At 48.6% G+C, this 23,527-nt stretch overlaps 1 non-coding gene across 1 annotated transcript; it reads right to left on the bottom strand.

The window, feature by feature from the left end:
* Positions 1-10,860: 10,860 nt before the first annotated feature.
* On the bottom strand, positions 10,861-10,992 carry LOC119933925. Its single transcript, XR_005452792.1, has one exon. It is a non-coding gene; the product is annotated as a U6atac minor spliceosomal RNA (small nuclear RNA).
* Positions 10,993-23,527: the final 12,535 nt, after the last annotated feature.

Genomic DNA, 23,527 nt, shown 5'->3' with positions numbered 1-23,527 from the left:
ATAATAATAGTGATGATGATGGTATTTGTTAAGCTCTTACTGCGTTAAGCACTTGACTAAGCGCTGGGGTAGATACAAGCTAATCAGTGTGGGCACAGTCCCTGTTCCACATGGGGCTCACAGTCTTAATCCCCATTTTACAAATGAGGTAACTGGCAGAGAGAAGTGAAGTGCCTTGCCCAAGGTCACACATCAGACAAATGGTGGAGCCAGGAATAGAACCCAGGTCCTTGTGACTCTCCAGCTCGTGCTCTATCCGCCAGACAATTCTGGAGGTCTCATCACTCCCTCTACCACCTTGCGACTGCCCCCGTGGATGCCCTCTGCCCAACTTCATCCCCGGCGGAAAGTCGAGGGAGAGAGATATGCCCAGAGTGGCCCACTTCTTAACATTCGCCCAAACGTGTTCAAGGTAATATTCTGGTGGTTGACTGCAAAGCTCGGGGCCCGAGGGGAGTTTGTGAAGGGGGAACTGGCACCCACCTTCTCCAGGGGAAGTTCAGTGGGCGTCGGGGACTATCGGGGTATAGTATATGCCTAGTGCAGGAAGCATTGTTTCTAATGGGCCACTTGGCCTTCAATCTAACTCATTCTCCTTTGCTCCCTCCCTTCTCATCATCAATCATATTTATTGAGCGCTTACTGTGTGCAGAGCACTGTACTAAGCACCTGGGAAGTACAAGTTGGCAACATATAGAGACAGTCCCTACCCAACAGTGGGCTCACAGTCTAAAAGACTTCTCCACAAGTCACCAGGAGTTGGTAGAAAATGCTTTAATCAATCAATCAATCAACCACCATATTTACTGAGCACTTACTGAGTGCAGAGCACGTGGGAGAGTACAATGCAACAGTAGGTAGACACACTCCCCGCCCACAATGAGCAACAATTTGAAACGCTAGTCAATCAATCAATAAATGGTATTTACAGAGAACTTACTGTGCAGAGCATTGTACTAAGCACTTGGGAGAGTATAATACAAGAGTTGCTAGGCATGATCCTCCCCGTTAAGGGTCTTACAATCCAACCCACTCTTCACCCACCTCCAAACTCTTTCCATAACATATGGGAGAATTTTTTCCATCACTTACCCTGCCACCCACAAGCTCTCTGTTATTTTAATCTGATGTGATATCGAGAAGGAAAATGTCCGTTTTTCTAGGACAATGTCCTTGTGCACTGGGGAAGGTGGGGGGTGATAATCGGAATGTTTATATATATATTTTTATGGCATTTGTTGAGTGCTTACTATGTGCCAGGCAGCATACTTAGCTCTGGGCTAGTGACAAGCTAATCATTTGTCCCACATGGAGCTCACAGTCTTAATCCCCATTTTACAGATGAGATAACTGAGGCACAGAAAAGTGAAGTGACTTGCCCAGGGTCATACAGCAGACAAGTGGCAGAGTCAGGAGTAGAACCCAGGTCCTTCTGATTCCCAGGTCCACGCTCTATCCACTAGGCTATGTCGCTTCTCAGGGAAATTACCACCCAGAACCCAGTGTTTTCTAGCAAAAGACTCAACCGATCACCCGACAAGTTGGTCATCATCATCATCAATCGTATTTATTGAGCGCTTACTATGTGCAGAGCACTGTACTAAGCGCTTGGGAAGTACAAATTGGCAACATATAGAGACAGTCCCTACCCAACAGTGGGCTCTTTCAGGGCCTTGTGATGCTGAGACAAGGTTATTTGTCCCTCCGGGGTTTCTGGGTGTGGGGGATTCAGTTGAGTAAGGGCCGTTCACGTAGCACGGAGGTCGATAAAGCTTTCACTTGCAGGGAGGGGAGGAGGCAGGGAAAGAAAGGAAGTAGCTAATAAGGAACGGGGGAGGAGAAAGGTGGTGTTCACTGGTGGTAGTGGGGAGCATCTCCTCAGCATCATGGGGATTTTGAAACAGTAGAGTTGCTTGGGCATGGCCTAGTTTTCCTGTTCCTTGTTCTGCCTCTAGCCTATAGCAACGTGGCCCACGGAACTGCAGAGAAAATGCTTTCTAGCCCTGAAAGCTAGGCCTTTCTTCAGGTGGGGAACATCCTTCCACCATTCTTAAATTCCCAGTAGCACTCGTGAGTGGACAGGTGTGTGTGCATATAGCTTTCATTCCATTGAATTCTATTTGTTCTGACAATTTTGACACCTGTCTACATGTTTTGTTTTGTTGTCTGTCTCCCATTGGGAGCCCATTGTTGGGTAGGGACCGTCTATATATGTTGCCGACTTGTACTTCCCAAGTGCTTAGTGCCGTGCTGTGCACACAGTAAGCGCTCAATAAATACAATTGAATGAATGGCCAACACAGGCGCAGGCCGAAAACTGGGCCGGGTCCCATATTTCCCCGCAAAGTCCCCTCGGGCCATGAGCTCATTGTGGGCAGGGAAGTTTCTGTTTATTTTTATATAGTATTCTCCCAAGCGCTTAGTACAGTGCTGTGCACACAGGAATAACTTAACAAATATGATTAACTGACATTCAAATCCAGAAGACCAGCTGCGTAGGCGCTTGCAGAAGAAGGACTGGAGAGGAGGGTTTCGAGGACACTTTGTTGTGTCGAATCCCGTGGTTCGACACTCAGGGCCAGCACCCAGAGAGATGCCTTATACGTAGCAGTGTGGAAAGGCCCTTTAAGGCCGCGCCACCATTACCCGATAGGTGGGTCTCCTGCTGGAGCCACTGGATGTAGGGCCTCATGACCACCAGGGAGGAGCCTCTGATCCATTTTCCTGTGCCCTCCCCTTCCACATCCATCTTAAAAAAATTTCCCTGATTTATTCATATTTATTAATAGCAATAATAACAATAATAAGAATGATGGTTGTATTTATTAAGCCCTTAGTATGTGCCAGAACCCATGCTAAGTGCTGAAGTAGAGCCAAGAAAATCAGTTTGGACACAATTCCTGGCCCCCACACAGTCTTGGAGAGAGGGAGGGAGAGCAGGTATTGTTATGCCCGTTTCACAGTTGAGGAAACAGAGACTGGACTAGAACCTAGGTCTCCTGATTTCCAGTCCCAAGCACTAGGCCACACAGCTAAAAAGCCTACCTCCTCCTTGAAGTCTTCCCTGATTAATCATGCCACTTTCCCCCTACCCGGAATGCCCTCCCCGGCTAATGTCACCTCCTCCACAAAGCCACCTTTGACTAACCCAGCCCCCACCCCTCCAGCCTCCATGTCTCCTCAGTCACTCAATCAGTGGTGTTTATTGTAATCTTACTATGTATATAGCACCGTACTCAGTGCTTGGGAAAGTACAGTGTAATAGATTTGGTACGTAGTAATAATAATAACGATGGTATTTCTTAAGCGCTTACTGTGTGCCAAGCACTGCTCTAAGCACTGGGGTAGACACAAGATAATCAGGTTGTCCCACGTGGGGCTCATAGTCTTAATCCCCATTTTACAGATGAGGGAACTGAGGCACAGAGAAGTTAAGCGATTTGCCCAAGGTCACACAACAGACAAGTGGTGGAGCAGGGATTAGAACCCATGACCTCTAACTCCCTAAGCCCATGCTCTTTTCACTAAGCCATGCTGCTTCCCTTAGATGCAATCCCTGCCCACAAAGAGCTTACAGTCTACAGGGAGGAGTGGACATTATTTGAACGTATTTGTTCCCTTGTAATTATTTTTAACTATGCTCATGCCCGCTGATCTAATTGTAGGTTTGTCTTTTTGTCTTTCCCATTAGATTATAAACCACCTGAGCCTCAGTCCTAGTCTTTTTCAATCAATCAATCAATCATATTTATTGAGCGCTTGTTGTGTGCAGAGCACTGTACTAAGCGCTTGGGAAGTACAAGTTGGCAACATATAGAGACAGTCCCTACCCAACAGTGGGCTCACTGTTTCCTTCTACAAATTATCTAAGGACCTAGCTCAGTGCTTTACACATGATCAATGCTCAACAACAAGGCTAACTCTATTATACTCTCCCAAGCACCTAGTGCAATGTTGTGCACAAAATAAGCACTCAGTACATACCACTGATTGATTGATTAAATACTGCTGCGTCAGGGAGCATTTCTTGAGCAGCAAGAAGCAGCATCTTAGCTTGCCAAAGATGCCTTGCAAACAGGCATCGCTTCTGCCCTCAGGGCGAGAATCATGACCAGGATAAAAATAGTCATCAGATATCCTGCAATAGGCAAGACTGATTTTCAGGGTTTTAGCTCTCCACTCAGATAACCTATGGCAGGACCCCAGAGGCACCCACTCCACATGGGGTGGGGGTGGAGGCGGGGGGAGTAATCACCCCTACATTTGGGGGGATATTCCCAGACTTGCGCATCCCAGATCTCTGTCAAAACATGAGCATTTCCAATCAGGGCTGAAAAGACCTTAAAGGGGGCTTTTCCGCCTACTAGCCCCTTGAAGTTGTTCCCTCCCCCTAATATCCCTGCCCCCTTTTCATCCTTTCCATCAGAACAAGCAGTTAGCACCACCAGGATCCACTGAGGATCCCGCTTTAGGTCAGGAAGGAAGGAAACACCCAGCAGTGGCAAAGATGACTGCAGTGAGAGCAAGGAAGAAGAGAAAGAAGAGGAGGAGGAAGAACAGGAAAAGGAGAAAGGGGAAGAAGAGGTTGGGCAGCCTCCTTTCCCCACCTTCTTTAGAGCACTTCTCCTCCAAGAGGACTTCTCTGACTAAACAAACTTTCCTTTCCTCTTCTCCCATTCCCTTCTGTTGCCCTGACTTTCTCCCTTTATTCATCTCCCCTCCCAGCCCCACAGCACTTATGTATATATCTGTAATTTATGTATTTATATTAATGTCTCTCTTCCACGCTAGACTGTAAGCTCATTGTGGACAGGGAATGTGTCTGTTTATTGTTATATTGTACTCTCCCAAGCACTTAGTACAGTGCTCTGCACACAAGAGCTGCTCAATAACTACAAGTGACTGATAGCAGTAGTACCAGCTGTAGTCTTTTTTCATAATGTATAAGCATTCTGGCAGCAGGGCAGGCTAGTAAAGGTTTATCCTTCTTTGTAAGGCTTAGTTATGGTGTTGCTTCACCATCATATCATCCATGGTATTTATTGAGTGTTTACTGTGTGCAGAGCACTGTATTAAGTGCTTGGGAGAGTACAATATAACAGAATCTGTAAGCGGGTTCCCTGCCTACCATGAGCTTATAGTCTAGGGACTGTAGTGAGAAGCAGCGTGGCTCAGTGGAAAGAGCATGGGCTTGGGAGTCGGAGGTCATGGTTTCTAATCCTGGCTCCACCACTTGTCAGCTGTGTGACTTTGGGGAAGTCACTTAACTTCTCTGTGCCTCAGTTACCTCAACTGTAAAATGGGAATTAAGACTGTGAGTCCCATGTGGGACAACCTGATTACCTTGTATCCCCACCTCCAGCGCTTAGAATAGTGCTTGGCACATAGTAAGTGCTTAACAAATGCCATCATTATTATTATTATTATTTCTTGTACTGAGTATTTGGAGTGGATATATCCTGTGTCCCCTTCATCCCCCAAATCTCAATGCTCTCAATCCTGAAGCCAGCCAAGAGAGGGGAGTCATGACTCTGAAATTGCTGGAGAAGATTCCTCCCTCTTAACCCCTGTAGCTTTTCTCTGGGCTTCAGAAGTGACCAGGCCTTGTGTGATTAGGGGGAAGAGGGGGGCTGTGTTGGGGTTGAAGCCCTCCTTTTTTGTGCTTCGGATTCGCTTCCTCGTTCTTCTTCCCCTCCGGCCCTCGCCACCACAAACAGTTACTGCTGCTCCGCTCTCACCAAATTTCCTTCTAACTCGCATCTTCTGGCTCTAAGGACGTGGCTTTCTTTGGAAGCAAAGCTGAAGATGCGATACCCAGAGTGCTAACAGAGCTCCTGGCCACCCCAGCCCGTGCCCCCGCAGCTCATGCTCTCCAGAGTTAAGCCCTGACCTCATCCCCCGTGGAAAGCTTCCTTTAAAAAGAAATTTAGGGAAAAAAAAGAATGCGGTTTTGCTTCCAAACAGCGGTCCCCTCTGGCCTGGGAGATGTGAGGCCTCCACTGGAAAATGCAGCAAAGCAGCTATTTTGGGGAAGAACCGGGACGTGGATCTTGAGAAGCAAGAGTTGGACAGAAACAGGGAACTGTAGCCGCCTCTATGTGTGGGTGGGAGATCAAGAATCCTTTCCCTCCTCCCTCTTCCTTCTCTCTGTCCTTTCCTCCCAACCGCATCCACAGGAGCCAAAGATTAGTCTTTTCCCTCTTGTTCCGTGGAACTCGTTGACTGCTTTAGGGATCCACAGCTGTTCTCTCTCCCTACCTCCCAGCCTGGGTTCCGATGACTCGGAGTGTAGGGCTGGTGGTGCTAGCTGCTTCACTTCAGAGACCCCGTAGCAATGGGAACAAAAGCCATTAGGGGATGGCAATGGGTCCAAAACTCCCCTCTCCCTCCCTGAGCTCGTCCCTTCCACACAAATCATGAAAGGCCCTATCTGACAGGAGATGCCCTGCCCACAGAGGAGTTCACTCCCAGAGGAAAGACCCCTTTTTAGACTTGTTGAAACTCCCTCACACAGCTGAAGTGGCTAAAATTCCCTCTGGAGCTCAACGGCTGCTTTGTTCCGTTCAATCCCCCTTGTGTGCTCATGAGGCCACACCCTATCACCTAAATGGTTCCCACTGGAGGAAGAACCTCAGGCTCTGGGTTTACCCAAGTTCTAAAACCCTATCCTGCACAACACGCTCGGCCCCAGGGCCGTCCCCACCAACTCCCCAGACCTCCCTGCCTAGGTGGGCGGACCGCCACTTTGAGCACGTGCTGCTACGCGGGCTGCGTACAAGTAGGGCTGACTCAGGGGTGGAATTGGGTGAGTCTCAAAATTTTCCCCTTTAGTAGGCCTGGCTCAACCCCCAACCCTCATATTCTAGTTTTCTACCTCCTGCCCCACCCGTCCCATCTAATAATGAAGGCATTCTTTAAGCGCTTACTATATGCCAAGAACTGTACAAGCGCTGGGCCGGATACAAGTAAATCAAATTTCTCATCTCCCACACTCTGACCTTGTCTCTCTCAGCCCCCATCCCCAGGGCTCTCATTTTCCTCACGCATCACCTATGCACTTGGATCTGTACCCTTTAAGCACCTGATAGTCATTCCACCCTCAGCCCCGCAATACTTATGTACATATCTGTAATTTGTTTACATTGATGTCAGCCTCCCTCTCTAGACTGAAAACTCCTTTTTTGTGGTATTTGTTAAGCACTTACTATGTTCCAGACACTGTATGAAGCACTGGGGTAGATGCAAGCTAATCAGATTGGACACAGTCCATGTCCTCATGGTGTTGACAGTCTGAGCCCCCAGTTTACAGATGAGGTAACTGAGGCACAGAAAAGTTCATTCACTTGCCCAAGATTACACAGCAGACAAGTGGTGGAGGCAGGATTAGAACCCAGGTCCTTCTGACTCCCAGGCCTAACCATTAGGCAATGCTACTTCTCCCTAGCTCTCCTTGTGGGCAGGGAACATGCCTACCAACTCTGTGGTACTAGACCCTGCCAGATGCTTAGTCCAGTGCCCTGCACACAGTAAGCGCTCAATAAATACTATTGATTGATCGATTGATTGAGGAATATGTCAAGAGAGCAATTATCATGAGGGACCCAATGATAGAAACCAGACAGAAAGATCATGCTTGTTTTAAATATTCAGTACTGCTCCTCCCCATCCCCGTGCCCCAACAAAAACCCTCCCTCTTTAATAATAATAATAATGATGGCACTTATTAGCACTTACTATGTGCAAAGCACTGTTCTAAGTTCATCATCATCAGTTAATACTAATGGGTCCTCAATGGAGTGTATAACTTCCCTAATAAACAACTATCGGCATAGCTACCAATATAAGCAGCCATTTCCATTTCCCACATGGGTTTCCCAACTTGTTCTTCTCCTCTTTGCCTTGGTGCTTTGCACGACAACGCTAAGTATGTCAGTTAACAGCAGTGCAAAGATCAGATGAGGGTGGGGCAGGGTCTACTGCGGAGAAAGGGGCTCAGAGGAGACATTCTGGGCCACAACCCCTTGTCCCAGCCAACCATGTCACCATGCGTGGGGTTGGTCACCGGGGAGCGAGCCAGAGAGTGTGGATGGTTCAGTGCAACCCACCACCGTGACTGAAAAACAACTCAGCCGCGTGTTCTATGGATGGTGGAACACCCACTAGCCATCCCCACCCTCCTCCCTACCCCGCCTTCAGGGGCACCATCTTCAAATAACAAGGACACACATACACGTATTCCTGGTGTGACTTGAACTCATCAACTTTCCTTTTTGGGCCTCTCGCTTTTCAACATTTTCTTTTAACAGTTCCAGGCTCGAGAGTTGGGGACGTTTTGGACCTGTGGCATTTCGATCCCAGGGACCTGAGTTTTTGTTTTTTTCAAAACCCCACAGATCCATGGGGCAAGGTTTGGCCAGGACTGTGTTAGAATGGCTGCTCCCTCCCCACATTCCATTACTTTAGGCAGAGAAAAGAGGGAACGTGGTCTTGGGGACGATCAACAAACCCCACTTGATATCAAATGTCAGAATAGACTCACCAACGGTGTCATCGTGGGATGCAGTCTGCTCATTGGCATTGTTCACCGCAACACGGCTCTGCCGGGTGGGGCCCGAGGAGAAGGATGACAGCAGGATAGTCACACAGCTGCTCTATGGGGTACCAAAAGGAGACACATCTGAGGCTGGAAGGGCAGAACAAATGATTAAAAATCTTAGTGAAGCAAAGTCTCAAGCAATATGATCATGGCAGAGAACTGATGAGAGACCACTGCAGCAAACAGAACAAACTGAAATGCTCCAGTTGGGAGAGGAGATTCTCTCCTTGAGTAAACGCTTCATGAGGATTGGGATGCAAAGAGGCTGGCTGGAACAAAAAGACAGGCCCTGTAAGAGTTCTACCCTTAAATGAAAAACCCCTGAAGCAGTGTGGCCTGGGAGTCAGAGGACCTGGGTTCTAATCCTAACTCCACCACTTACCTTCTCGGTGCCTCAGTTCCTTCATCTGCAGAATGGGGATTCAATACCTGTCTCCCTCCGACTTAGACTGTGAACCCCATTTGGGACCTGATTGTCTTGCCTGTATCCCAGCACTTAGTACAATGCTTGGCACATAGGAAGTGCTTAAATATCACAATTATTATCTTTTCAGCCACACACATATGTATGGAGAAGATCCAACCATCAGTAGCAACAGTTTCTAAAACAAAGAACAGCAAGCTAAAGAAAGAGTGGAAAGTGCTCGGGTCTGGAAGTTGAGACCGGAGCTTTAGATCCATCTGTGCTAACTGACTTGCTCTGTGACCTAGAGCAAGCTGCTTAACCTCTCCGATCCTCAGTGTCCTCACCTGAAAAGAGGTCTATTAATAGTTCCCTGCCTCACAAAATGAGAACAAAATGAGTTAACTGATCTCAAGTGCTTTAGAAAAACTAAAGTGCTCTTGAAATTCAGAATGTTTCTGTTATCTGGGGAGAGTTTTGGGGCTGCTGTTTGGATTTATTTTCACCCATAGCATTTTGCTTTTCAACCTAATCCTCAAACAGATGAAAGGAAAGAAAAAAGAAGGCGACGAGGAATGTTCAATCACACATGCAGCCAGCTGGGGGAAAGGGCTGAGAAATGTGCCCTCAAGTACCATGAGAATGAGGAAAATCTAGTTCCTGTTTTTTCTTAGAACCGAGAAGCCTTGCCAACCTCAAGCCTGAAGTTGATGGGTAAACACATCCTATACACCTGCAGTGCTCAATGAGACTGTTAGCCTTAGGAGCCTGACTTAAGCCCTCCCCGCACCCCCAGTCGTTCCTGGGCAAATCCTTCTAGCTGCCTGATGGAGAATCAGAAGCATCTCCCGAGTGCTGGATCTTTTATTCGATTTGGGGGAGCTGAGCGAGGAGGAGTCTATCAGAAAAGCCTCATGCCAGATCCCAATTTTCAGTACATTCAGGAAATCTGCTGCTGCCCACATAAATCTTTAATCTCTGAGAACAACCAGGACTGTTTCGCTCTGCCTCAGCGCTGTGAATCATCACCCGGGGATGTGGTGATTGAGGCCGGGCTACCGAAAGGAAGTCTGAGAGCAGAATGAGTGCACAGAGGGTTGAGTCGGAACTGCTTTGCCTCCTGCTCACCTTCCGGGGAAAGGCCGGAGGCACAGGCTTTTCTGCGGAGTGCCCCCCACACACACACGCCCCTCTCCCCCAGGCCAGGGGCTCCCCACTTGAAAGTTTCCACCCTCATAATGGGCAACTGGGCTGGCTCCCAAGACGGGACTGTCCCCGCAGCTCTGCCGGAGATCTGCTGGGCTTGGAGCAGAGGTGGAAAGGGGCGAGGAGGGGCTTCTCTGGAGACTGGCGCTGCCCATCTGGAGGAGGACGGGGGGCCGGGAGGGTCGGAGCCTACAGCCTGGCGGTATGGTGGTGTCTGCTCACAGTGCCCGACAGTGACACGACAGGGTGTTTCTTTCGGCCCGGGCTCCTCTTCCATGGCTGGAGAGGAAAATAACCACAGGCCACCAAGTCTTTCCGCAGTTGGCTAAGGCCGGTCCCCAAAATACACAGAAGAACACTTCTCCCTGAAAGACTGGCCCTATTCCTCTCTGAGTCATCTGAAAGCAAATAAAATGGGGCCTAAACAAAGAAACCTAATTGCGCATGGAAACAAGTCCATCTTTCCAGCCTGGCCCCCGCAATCCCCAAACCCTCTCTGTCGTTGCTGTCTTGAAGCCGACCAGGCAATCCATCAATCGATGGTATTTATTGAGTGCTTACCATATGCAGAACACTGTACTAACTGCTGGGGAGAATACAATATAACAGAGTTGATGGACATGTTCCCTGCCCACAGTGAGCTTACAATCTAAAGGGAAATACGTGGTCAGATGCCAGGAAGTAGGTGGCAATCCCTTAACCGTTTATGTAGTGTAAAGACCACTAAGATCTCTTCTATTCTTCTCTCAAGGGGAGTGCTATAACCTTCTCTCCTTTCTTACAACACAAGGCAGCTTTAAGGGAGCAAAAACACTCAAAACGAATAGTCAGGGTGGGCCTTGGTTTTCGGGGTACCGACCGAGCCAGGTGACAGTGCCCTGTCGGCCTGCCACTCCCAGGTGGATTGCTGGCCTCCCATCAGTGAGACAGGGAGGTTGCCTCTGGGCACCTGGGAATGCTTGCCCCTCAGCTCTAGTGGGACCACCCCCTGTCTCTACCCTGCTGAGAAGCAGCGTGGCTCAGTGGAAAAAGCCCGGGCTCTGGAGTCATAGGTCATGGGTTCAAATCCCGGCTCCGCCAACTGTCAGCTGTGTGACTTTGGGCAAGTCACTTAACTTCTCTGGGCCTCAGTTACCTCATCTGTAAAAAATGGGGATGAAGACTGTGAGCCCCCCGTGAGACAACATGATCATCATCATCACCATCAATCGTATTTATTGAGCGCTTACTATGTGCGGAGCACTGTACTAAGCGCTTGGGAAGTACAAACTGGCAACATATAGAGACAGTCCCTACCCAACAGTGGGCTCACAGTCTAAAAGGGGGAGACAGAGAACAAAACCAAACATACTAACAAAATAAAATAAATAGAATAGATATGTACAAGTAAAATAAATAAATAAAGAGTAATAAATATGTACAAACATATGATCACCTTGTAACCTCCCCAGCTCTTAGAACAGTGCTTTGCACATAGTAAGCGCTTAACAAATACCATTATTGTTATTATTCTCTTGGCCTCAGTGACCTCATCTGTCAAATGGGGATGAAGACTGTGGGCCCCACGTGGGACCATCTGATTATCTTGTATCTCCCCCAGCGCTTAGCACATAGTAAGAGCTTAATCCCGGCTCCGCCACATGTCTGCTGTGTGACCTTGGGCAAGTCACTTAACTTCTCTGAGCCTCAGTTCTCTCAACTGTAAAATGGGAATTAAGACTGTGAGCCCCACGTGGGACAACCTGATCACCTTGTATCCCCCCCAGCGCTTAGAGCAGTGCTTTGCACATAGTAGGTGCTTAACAAATGCCATTATTATTATTATTATTATTATTATTATTATTATTATTATTATTACCCCAGCCTCTCGTGACCTGGACCAATCAGAGCCCCAGCTCCACAGGCCTCCTTCACTCAGGGGGAGACCATCTCCGGTGGGCTGCCCTCACTGCCCCTCTGTGGGCAGAGAATGTGCCTGTTACACTGTTATATTGCACTCTCCCAAGCAGTTAGAACAGTGCTCTGCACGCAGTAAGCGCTCAATAAATGCTCCAGGCACTTTCCTGAGCGATGGGGTAGGTACAAGCTAATCAGGTTGGATGCAGTCCCTGTCCCACATGGGGCTCCCAGTCTTAATCCTTATTTTCCAGATCATTCATTCTAACTTGTACTTCCCAAGCCCTTAGTACAGTGCTCTGCACACAGTAAGCGCTCAATAAATACGATTGATTGATTCATTCATTCATTCAGCTGTATTTATTGAGCGCTTACTGTGTGTGCAGAGCACTGTACTAAGCGCTTGGAAAGTGCAGGGAACTGACTCCCAGAGAAGTGAAGTGACTCACCCGAGGTCAGGCTCCCTTCAAAGCCCTACTGAGAGCTCACCTCCTCCAGGAGGCCTTCCCAGACTGAGCCCCCTCCTTCCTCTCCCCCTCCTCCCCCTCCCCATCCCTCCCCTTACCTCCTTCCCCTCCCCACAGCACCTGTATATATGTATGTATGTTTGTATGCATTTATTACTCTTTTTATTTTATTTGTACATATTTATTCTAGTTATTTTATTTTGTTAATATGTTTTGTTTTGTTCTCTGTCTCCCCCTTTTAGACTGTGAGCCCACTTTTAGGTAGGGGCCATCTCTATACGTTGCCAACTTGTACTTCCCAAGCGCTTAGTACAGTGCTCTGCACACAGTAAGTGCTCAATAAATACGATTGAATAAATACGAGTGACTGACTGACCCGAGATCAGTGGTCTTCATTTCAACGATTCCTCCTTTCACCTGCTTGATCGCCTGGTGGAAAACAGAATGTACCAAGACTGGGAACAGACTTCAAGCAACGCCAGCTGTAAACCGAACCTGCATTTTTCTTCACCACCCAACTGCTACTGCTGCTCATTCCTTCCTTTCTGGGGATGAGTTTCATGAAAGGAAAATATGTCATTTGCATGAGATTCCATGGTAATAAATCATGTGCAGAACCGTAGAAGGCAGCCCGCTTTAACCATGAATCTTGCAAGGAAAATAGTCTGTGTTCCTTGGGGTGTAGGCGGATACATGTTCTCAGCCTTGGGTCGGCTGCGATCAGAAGGAGGCGAACGGAAGAGTAATTCAGGGGGAATTCTTCGGCAGCCGGATTGGACTAATGACACTGTTGGGCATTCGGGCCTACAGAGGTAGCTGAGGCCAGAGGGAAGATGGAGTAGAGAAGGCAGACTGATGGGGAAGACTTCAAGACGAGGGTGGAAACTCTGAGGAGCAACTTCGGTTTTCTCAGGGGTCTCCCTTCCTCCATTACAATGGTTGCCAGAATAGACCCAATGTACTTCTTCCAGAGAACTCAAACCTCATGCTTCCTTACTCTCCTTAGCAATACTCCAAGGGGGAAAGGTTGAACAATCAATCAATCATATTTACTGACCCCTTACTGCGTACAAGCACTGCACTAAGCGTTTGGGAAAGTACACTGTAACGGAATTGGTAGACACGTTCCCTGCCCACAACGAGCTTACAGTCAAGTGATGTATGCCTTCTTTCTGGTTGGAGAAATGGAGTAGAGAGGTTTGGTGGCTGGCTAAAGATTCACACGCAAGCTAAGGCGAGAACCCGGGACAAGTACCCAGGTTTCCTTGAACTCAAAAGCCTCCCCTGTTCTATCCCCAGCAAAACATTGCCCAGCCCTTTCTCTCTCCATTCCCTTCTTCTAGTGGAGACTTTTCACTGGATGTCTATAACCTGGAGCTCAATACCCCAGTGGTGCACTGCGTTGGTTTCGGTAACCCCTTACAGGAAAGGACTCCCTTGAGATTCTGATGTGGAGAGTGGTGCCCATGGAGCACTTGGGTTCAGGCAGATGGGGGAACCCTGGCCTATGGAAAAGGGTGGCAGGGCTGTGGCGATGTCATGGGCCAACTGGCTTACCCCGGTGCCACTCTGACCCCCAGGCAGAAGGAGCAGCTGGCCCAGACCACCCTCAACTCATTTTATCAGTAGCACCTCTAGCCTGTAACCTCCCTGTGGGCAGGGATTGTGTCTACCTACTCTATTTTACTGGACTCTCCACAGCCCTTGGTATAGTGCTCTGCATACGGTAAGTGGTCAATAAATGCCGCTGAATGAGTGAATGCTGTTGTATTCCTGTAACATTTTCTCCTTTTATCTCACACCATGCCTTGAAGATAGGGAGAGGCGGAAGTGGTATCCCCATTTGACAGAAGATGAAACTGAGGCACAGAGCTGTTGAAGGACATGTCCGAGCCCTACAGTAGTGACAGAAAGGAACAAAGGCCTAAGTGTCCTCCCTCTCAGATGCATGTGCTTTCCTCTAGACCTTTCCACCTCCCCATTGCCGGTAAGGGATCCTTCCCTCCTTGGCCAACACCAAGTAATCCCCTATTCTCCTTCTTATTCTGCCTACGTGGTTAAGGAGTTCTGGCCAGAGGTGGAGGCCACCGGGGAGGGTGGGAGGGAAAAACGATTGTCTCCATTAGGAGAAGGGAATGGAGAGAGAAAGGTCTGGGCAATGTTTTGCTGGGGATAGAACAGGGGAGGCTTTTGAGTTAAAGAAAACCTAGGTACTTGTCCTGGGTTCTCTCCTTAGCTTGCGTGTGAATCTTTAGCCAGATTCAGTTTAGTCAGTGTGGCTGACTAAACTTGGTCTGGCCCAGTCCTTTACACTGTGAACTACTCTTCCTTTTTATTTCACGGAATTTGTTAAGTGCTTACTATATACCAGGCACTTTATAAACCCGAGGGCATTCGTGTATTCAATCATATTTATTGAGCACTTACTGTGTGCAAAGCTCGGAGAGAACAATGTAACAATGAATGGATACGTTCCCTGCCTGCAACAAGCTAATCGGGCTGGACACTGATGTTTCTTGTGGGCAGGGAATGTGTCTACCAACTCTATTGCACCGTTCTGTCCCAAGCACTCGGTACAGTACAGAGAAGCAGTGTGGCACAGTGGAAAGAGCATGGGCTTGGAAGTCAGAGATCATGGGTTCTAATCCTGGCTCTGCCACTTGTCAGCTGTGTGACTTTGCGCAAGTCGCTTCACTTCTCTGGGCCTCAGTTCCCTCATCTGTAAAATGGGGATTAAGACTGTGAGCCCCACGTGGGACAACCTGATCACCTTGTGTCCATCCCCCCCAGCACTTAGAACAGTGCTTTGCACATAGTAAGAGCTTAACAATACCATCATTATTATTATTATTGTTATTACAGTACTCTGCAGATAGGAAGTGCTCAACAAACACCACTGATTGATTGATTTCCCTGGTTCCATCAGAGTCTCAATCCAGCCTTGTTAGCCCACAGTGGCATCTCTCCAGCGCACAGGGGCTCGGCCTACCGGTCCGGCCACATCTGGGGGCAGATCCGAAACCCAGAAAAAACCCAAAACACCTCATTTTCATTCATTCATTCATTCAATCGTATTTATTGAGCGCTTACTGTGTGCAGAGCACGGGACTAAGCGCTTGGGAAGTACAAGTTGGCAACATATAGAGACAGTCCCTACCCAACAGCGGGCTCACGGTCTAGAAGGTGGAGACAGACAGCAAAACAAAACATATTAACAAAATAAAATAAATAGAATAAATATGTACAAATCAAATAAATATGTACAAATATATACACATATATACAGGTGCTGTGGGGAGGGGAAGGAGGTAAGGCGGGGGGGGATGGGGAGGGGGAGGAAGGGGAGGAGGGGGAGAGTCAGGGGATGGGATATTCGGTCTACCCGGATGGGGTGGGGAGGGACAGAAGGGACCCAGAGTCCAAGGGGAGGAGGGAGGAGGGAAAGATGGGGAGGCAAGGCCTGTCCAGCTGCAACAGCAATGGCAGCTGATGAGAAAGGAAGGGAGAAGGAGGAGACAGTCCAGCTTCCTCCCTCTTTACGTCTCATGGCCACAACACTGCTGCTGTCGCCAACCTCACCATCATGGCTGCCCAGTGGGTTCCCGGCCTCTGCCCAGGCTGGAAAGCAGAGCCCTCGGGGCGGACCCTCTGGTTGGCAGCCGGGAGGCCGTGGGATCTCGGAACCCCCCCTCCCCAATTCTAATAACCCCACACGAGGCTGGTCTATGAGCTGCAGCTGTCCCCCAGCTGTCCAGGGCTGAGCCACGATGTCTGAGTTTCATTAGGGTTTCTGCTGTCCACCCTGTGTACGTTCTCTCCATTTTTCAGCTCACCATATTGTCACTGCCCTGGCCCGCTTAAGCTAGCAGCGATTGTTTCGGTGTAACAGCAGGATCATTTCCATACTCCTCTCCGAGTGGCTCAGGCAAGGTCACTGGGGTCTCATTTTTGGCTGGACTCCCATCCTAGTGGACGGGGATTTCTTGATCTGTATCAGTAGCAGAAGTAGTAGCCCAGGAGTGCAGACAAAAGGGGTCAGTGGAGGGTTTAGCAGTCTGTGTGGAAGGGCTGATTAAAAACACACACATACACACACATAAACACGCACGCACTCAGTGCCTACAAGCGCCCACACAACTCTCCCACTCGCAGACATCCACATCCACACATAGCGCATACACTCATGCATGTTTTTCAGGAGACGCTAACATGAAAGACTGCTCCTCCTCCATCTCACTTCCCTCTTTTTTTGGTCTCCTGCTAAAAACAGCTGGCGATTTCCTAGATTTATGACAGTGCCCTAAAATAAACTGGAATAAAATGATCCTCTCAGATTTGTGCCTGTTGCCAAAATTGGTGCCCAGCGGTAACATAGTTTGAAAAAAGGAAGCCCAAAGAGATAATGCCCATAAAATAGAACCACAGTGATCATTTCGTGCATTTTGGGCTACAGGTAATTGATGAATTCAATAACGGCAAATGAGCTACATTCACATCCCAAATGGTTATTCAGACTCGCTGCTTCACAGAGTTGATGTCTCTGTCAATGTCACAAGCACCATTCCAGCACTGGAAATAAGCATGCCGTAAGCTGGAATTCGGATATTGTTAAATTATACCGAAACTATTAAGTCAAAGACTCTTGGGGAAAAGGACAGTTAAACCTTGTAGCCGTCTAAGAAACGCCTGGGAAAATAAATAAAGGAAAGAGAAAGGAGGCCCGATTGAGTAATGGGCCAACTCCCCACCAAGGGGTCAGGGCTCTAGCTGTGCTAGCGCTTGACATGGCTCAGGCCCAGGACCTCGGTGGGACCCTGGCTCTCCTGGGGGACAGCAGGCGGCCCTGTCCAGATTTGAACTGTGAAGGATGAATTGTGGGGGCGGAGCTGCCTGTGGTTGCCCGGGCCAAAAAGAAGATGCTTAACAGCAAAGGCTAGAACAATAATAATAATATTTAAGTGCTTACTATTTGCCAAACACCGGACTAAATGCTGGGTTAGATAGGTAGAATATCACAGATTGGACACAGTCCATAGAATTCACGGCCTAAGGGCAAAGCACAGTTAAGTAGAGGGGCCTCCAGCAATAGGGGAAGGGCCTGGTTTTGGTGTCCCAACACTGGAGGCTCCTGGAACTCATCCACATTCTGTTTGCCCAGACTGGTTCCCTCAAAGGTATCCGGAGACCTGGCCGTAGGGCACCCCATGTTGGGATCTTCCTCTGATCGGAAATCTGATTCAGCTGGATCTTCTCCCCTCCCCTCTTCGTCAGCCCAGAATTGCACGCCCCGCCACACAAGATCGTCCCACTCCCGGGTCTTGAAATACATCCCTAAAGCTTTGGAAAGAACCTTGAAACGTTCTCCCCTTCCCCCATCCCGCTTCCACGTCTTGCAACATCCCAAGCTCGGAAGGTGTGTGGCTTGCGCTGTTGTTTTCCAGAAGGCCAGGCAACGGGCATGCTGGCAGCGCCTGGCAGAGGGGAGACGATTCCCATGATTGGGACTGGGCGGGAGCCACCTGTCAGTTGCCGCCCTCCTATCCCCGCTGAGATGGACGTCAGCCTTCATCACCCCTCCTCGACAGCTACAAAACAGAGGTGGAGCAACCACCCCAAGGTCACCCAGAGAGGGAGAAGTGGAGTTTGAAGCCCGTCTTGTGAAATCCTCCCTCGTAGGGGGTTCCCTCTCCCCCCGTCCCCCACCTCTGGCCCCACGGGCTTCATTCCAGCCTGTTTGGCTCACGTTCTGGGACGTCTGCACCCGGGGCCAGGCTGAGCTTCTCGGAGACACTCGGCTGGCGCGATCTTTCTCCATAGTGTTCCAAGTCAATGGGGGCCTTTGTGAGGAGGCTCTCCTGCCGCGGCGAGGAGGGTGGCTGGCTGATATAATCGCTTTTCTTGGGTCCTAGAGATGCTTGGATTTACCCTCCCGCAGCCTCTCTCCAGTCCCGAGGCCTGTCGCACACGTCGTCAGTCCTCCCTGCCTCCATGTCCCCAGAGACTCCTTTGTCCTCTTTAGGTTCAATGGGGGACAGGTGCTCCCCTGATTCCCTGTTGGGTCCATTTGCTCTGCCTGTGAGCTCTGCTGGGGACACTGTGTCTTTTACAGCCAAAGTAAGTGCAGCAGAGTGCCCATACTGGGCCAGAGCTAGGCAGGTGGTCGCCAGGTTAGTCACCTCAGTAGCTGGTGTAGTCTTTGTGCCCACATTAGCCAGCCGTTTTCCAGATTACCACAGAGCCTGTCCATCATCGTCATCATCATCACCATCAATCGTATTTATTGAGCGCTTACTATGTGCAGAGCACTGGACTAAGCGCTTGGGAAGTACAAATTGGCAACATCTAGAGACAGTCCCTACCCAACAGTGGGCTCACAGTCTAAAAGGGGGAGACAGAGAACAAAACCAAACATACTAACAAAATAAAATAAATAGAATAGATATGTACAAATGAGATAAATAAATAAATAAATAGAGTAAAAAATATGTACAAACATATATACATATACACAGGTGCTGTGGGGAAGGGAAGGAGGTAAGATGGGGGGGATGGAGGATGGAGATGGAGACACGAGACACGAGACACGAGACACTGAATTTTTTGGTTAGAAGCCTTTGTCACTGATGGCGTAGGCCTGGAGGGAATTCATCACCTCTATCAGGGGAAGTATGGGCTGATTTTGAGGGGGTGTGGCAGCCCAATAGGGGAAACAACCCCCCCCATACCAAGCATATACACACTGTGCTGAATGCTGTGGGGATGGTCAGAGGGGGAAGACACGTCTCCTGATGGAGACAATAGGACAACCAAATATCCCCGCTCTCCTGGGCACTGGGGGAGGGAGAAAGGGAGAAACCCAGAGCCCCTGCCCTCTCCCACAGCCTCGGGGCAGGCCAAACAGACACACTCAACCAATTTAAATTTTTGAAAGCCACCCACGAAGAAGGGATACATGTAAGCCCACTGTGGGCAGGGATCGTCTCTATTGCTGAATTGTACTTTCCAAGCACTTAGTACAGTGCTCTGCACACTGTAAGCACTCAGTAAATACGATTGAATGAATATAAATCCATGAGAGATACATCGGTACAGAAATGGCAAAAATATACCGACCTCTGATTACAGAGACTACAAGCAAAGTATTTTGGAAGTGATTAGTGGCCTGGATTTGAGGGGTGGGGGGGTTAATCCAGGTCGGCTTCCTGGAGTGGGTGGTTTAAAAGCTAGTAGTAAAAGTAGCAGCGGCAGTTACAGTAGTAATAATAACAATTATAATAGTAATAATGATTAAAAACTGTGGTGATTCTTAAATGCTGACTCTGTGCCAAGCCCTGGACTAAGCCCAGGGAGAGCTACATTGCAATCAGATTTGACACAGTCCCTGTCCCACATGGGGTTCATAGTTTAAATAGAGACTTTAAATCAGGAAGAAAGGGCAAGTGGTGGTTGGAAAATTTACGGGAGAAAATATTTCCTCTCGGAGAACTCAAGGGGACTCCCGATAGGAAGTGTCAAGGGTCGAGCCATCCCAATTCTTTCAGACTCATCACCACCTTCTCTCCGAAAGAGATTAATGATGTCTTCAGCCCTAAGAGCTGTGACCCTTGCACATCCTGAAAAGAGACAGGGAGGCCTGGAAACCCGGACCAGTTTTGGGCACGGACCTCCCCTCTCTGGAGTTGATGCAGCCAGACTCCTAGGCAGTCCTGGTCATTTTGGGATTGCCCTGCTTTTCCAAGGACCCGACAGGTAAGGACCAGATAGAAGCACCTCCCACCCACCCCCAACCACGCATGGGTCGATAAGACCAGAGAAAGCTGAGAGCTGAGACCCAGGAACCATCTCCAAGCCTTTATGTCCTAGTTCCAGAGAGAATTTAATCTGCAATATGAGGGATCAAGGTTTGACAGAACTTCCCGATCTCTGGGGTTCGTGGGTTACTAGGAAAAACCCTGACCGGGATCAGGAGAAGTAGCATGGTATAGTGGATAGAACACAGCCCTGAGAGTCAGAACGATCTAGGTTCTAATCCCAGCTCAGCCACGTGTCTGCTGTGTTACCTTGGGCAAGTCACTTGACTTCTCTGGGCCTCAGTTACCTCAACCGTAAAATGGGGATTCAGAGTGTGAGCCCCATAGAGGACAGGGATTGTGTCCAACCTGATTAACTTGTAGCTACCCCAGAGCTTAGAATAGTGCTTGGCACGTTGTAATCGCTTAATAAATTTGATTATTATTATCCTAAGATGGAGCAGCTCTGGGAGGAGTCAGTCCTCAGTGAGGAGCCCCATCCTGTGAGCTGGGACCTGTCGTCCAAAGTGCCCATTTTTAATTATGAGCATGGGACTGGGATTTCAACAGGGATAAGGATTGGTTGCTTAATGTTACATTTACCCCCGGTTCCTCCAGGCCCTAAATAGAGCTTTCAACAGGTACATTTTCTTGAAAAATACACCTCCATGCAGGCGTAGTCAGTGCATGTAAAATTAGGGAGAGTGTAACTCCCACCCCGATACATCTCCGGCTAAGTGACTCGCGTGCCGACAATGAAACTTCTGTAGGCACATTTCACTCCTGGAAAGGACATACTGAGAAATGCGTCTCAGGCTCCTGGAAAGGACATACTGAGAAATACATCTCAGGCTTTTGTTCCAAAGCTACAAGAACAGGTCTCTTCACCCTGGCCTCGAGGAAGCTTGAGGGTCCTCTCTGAGGCTGACTGGCTGGCCCTATCTAGTGGTCTGAACCCAACCAGGTGCTTATAACCTAGACTTGGGGGGCCAGTGACGGGATGATTTCCACCTGCCATTTTGGTTACATGATTTTCACATAGACAGGTTAGAAAGCTAGTTATCGATGTAGAGATAGATTCTGAACAGAACACTACTTGCTGACTGGATAGCTGAAAAGGCAGCCTCTTCCACACTATTTCCCCCTATTAAGATGAGGGCGCTTCATTCATTCATTCATTCATTCATTCAATCGTATTTGTTGAGTGCTTACTGTGTGCATTTAGTACAGTCGTACTAAATGCTTGGAAAGTACAATCCAGCAACGAAGAGAGACAATCCCTGACAACAACGAGCTCACAGGTCTTCTTCAACATGGCTCAGTGGAAAGAGCATGGACTTGGAAGAGCATGGTCATCGGTTCAAATCCCGGCTCTGCCACTTGTCAGCTGTGTGACCTTGGGTAACTCATTTCACTTCTCTGTGCCTCAGTTACCTCATCTGTAAAATGGAGATTAAGACCGTGAGCTCCACGAGGGACAACCTGATCACCTTGTATCCTCCCTAGCGCTTAGAACAGTGCTTTGCACATAGTAAGTGCTTAACAAATGTCATTATTATTATTATTATTATTATTATTATTATTATCATTCAAACCCCTTGCCCAGGTGGGATGAGCAGAGCCCCCTTGCCCAGGTGGGATGAGCAGAGCATTTCTAAATAGGGATGTCCAGACTCCAAGTATTGTCGCCTGCTGGCAAATATTGGCAAGATGATTTTCTGTCAATCTGCAAGGAATAAAGCTCTCACCAGCCAATTTTACCACCTCCAGCAGACTCCTAAGAACCGGAGCTTTGCAAACACTGAAAATGTGCTATCTCTGCACTGGAGTGATGGATATATTGAAGTCAGTCACAAGCCTGAACATCAGGAGTAATAATGGCAACAATAATGCTGACATTTTTTCAGGACTTACAAGCGTTGGGGTTGATACGAGATAATCAGGTCACTCGTATAATTCTGAGTATGGGACTGGGATTTCAACAGGGATAAGGATTGGTTGCTGAATGTTAGATTTATCCCTGGTTCCTCCAGGCCCTAAATAGAGCTTTCAACAGGTACATTTTCTTGAAAAATACACCTCCGTGCAGGCCTAGTCTGTGCATGTAAAATTAGTCTGTCCTTAGGGAGAGTATAACTCCCACCCTGTCTCCCCCTTTTAGACTGTGAGCCCACTGTTGGGTAGGGACTGTCTCTGTGTGATGCCAATTTGTACTTCCCAAGCGCTTAGTACAGTGCTCTGCACATAGTAAGCGCTCAATAAATACGATTGATTGATTGATTGATTGATTGATTGATACCCGAGATAATCACTGTCCCTGCCCCACACGGAACTTGTAAACTAAGGGGGAGGGAGAACAGGTATTGAAGCCCCATTTTACAGGTGAGGAAACTGAGGCCCAGAGATATGAAGTGACTTTCCCAGGGTGACGAAGCAGGAAAATAGCAGAAGCCAGAATAGAGCCTGGGTCCCCTAACTTCCTGGCCTGTGTGCTTTCCTCTATGCCACTCATCCTTGGAGCCACTGAGCAAGGCTCAGAGATTTCCCTGATTTGAGCTCAGACTCGGCAAGAGCCAGCCCCTGCAGTTAGCTCTGACACATCCAAAAACTATCTCTCTCACGATCTTTCCCCTCACTCTTTTATGAGGGAAAAGCCGGTGGCCGTTTTTAAGAGGCATCTGGCTATTATGCCTTCTCACGTGTTTCCCGGGATTCTGAGGTAGACGCTTAGTACTTCAACCTCTGCCTTTTATGATCACCTAGGTGCAGGAAAATGAATCCTGGACAGCATCTGACTGAAAAAGATGGCACGATTCCTACTGCCCTTCTCAAGCCGGGTCACCTTGCCGTTATGCTTCCCTCGGCACAGCGGCTGAACTGGGTGCCAGGCATCTCGGCTTGTGCTGTGGCAGTCTGACAGGCTGAGCCGAGCTTTGGAAATCTCCGGCTCCTCTTTGGGCTCGGCCTGTGAAATGTTAGTTTAAGGAAGGGTGTAAGCAGGGATATTGATGAGATGTGGATCTCACACTTTATACACAGAAAGACAAGGTCCTTTAGAGGCCCGTGCTTACAGGGAATTGGGATTTTTCCCTTTTCTGGATGGCTGACAGGGAAATGTTTGCGTGTTGTTGTCTTTTCTCCTGGATGAGGATATGAGGTCTTTCCCTCA

This window comes from Tachyglossus aculeatus, chromosome 10 (genome assembly GCF_015852505.1).
Source record: "Tachyglossus aculeatus isolate mTacAcu1 chromosome 10, mTacAcu1.pri, whole genome shotgun sequence".
NCBI classification, from domain to species: Eukaryota; Metazoa; Chordata; class Mammalia; order Monotremata; family Tachyglossidae; genus Tachyglossus; species Tachyglossus aculeatus.
Note: the sequence above shows the minus strand (reverse complement) of the source record. Positions and strands in the feature narration are given on the sequence as shown.